This window comes from Myotis davidii, unplaced genomic scaffold (assembly GCF_000327345.1).
Source record: "Myotis davidii unplaced genomic scaffold, ASM32734v1 scaffold428, whole genome shotgun sequence".
Classification (NCBI taxonomy): domain Eukaryota; kingdom Metazoa; phylum Chordata; class Mammalia; order Chiroptera; family Vespertilionidae; genus Myotis; species Myotis davidii.
This window is the reverse complement of record NW_006299834.1, coordinates 176,630-177,401: the sequence shown is the minus strand read 5'-3', so window position 1 is coordinate 177,401 and position 772 is coordinate 176,630.

The following is a 772-nucleotide window of genomic DNA, read 5'->3' as shown; positions in this document are numbered from 1 at the left end:
AAACCGATACAGCGACCCTCCAGCACCGGGTGTGCGGGGCCGCCCACGGCTCAGCTAGCTGCTCGCCTATCCACACGGGCCCGTTGGGCGGAGCCTGTCATCAGACCCACTTTCCAGATGCAGCCGCTGAGGCACAGAGAGGCTAAGGGCTCCCGAGGTCACACAGCAGAGTTGGGACGGGCTCAGCCGCCGTGATGCCAGCGTCCCCTGGCACTTTCTGCCAGCCCCCCAGTCACCGTTCAGCAGAGTCCTCGTCAAGGAGAGACGCCCGTGCCCTCACAGGGAGACCCGGCCCAACGAGGCAAGGTGAGGGCTTCGAGGAGGAGGCCCCAGAGCTGGAGGAAGGAGGGACCCTCCCCGGAGCCCGCAGGTGTGCAGCCCTGAAGACACCTTGACCTTGGACCTCTGGCCTCTGAACTGTGAGCTCCAGCGGCGGGGGAGCAGATGCACTGGGGCCTGGGCAGCACCCACCCAAGCCCTGTGGGCACAGGTCCCCCCACAGCTCAGCGTCAGACAGGTGCCCCCGAATAGCTCCTCCCCTCGATGACCTGTGACCATCTCAGCGCTGGGAGCCCCTGCTGCGGGGCAGGGGGACAGGACACACACGATGCCCCCAGCATGGCCGGGGCTCTGAGGGAGCACAAGAAGGAGGTCTGGGCCCCGGGGAGAGGCTGCGGGAGCTGACACCCGCCCGATGTGGGGGAGCGTGTGCCCACACCTCAGAGGGACAGTGCATTCATCACTGGCTCCCGCGCGCCCGTCTGATAAATCA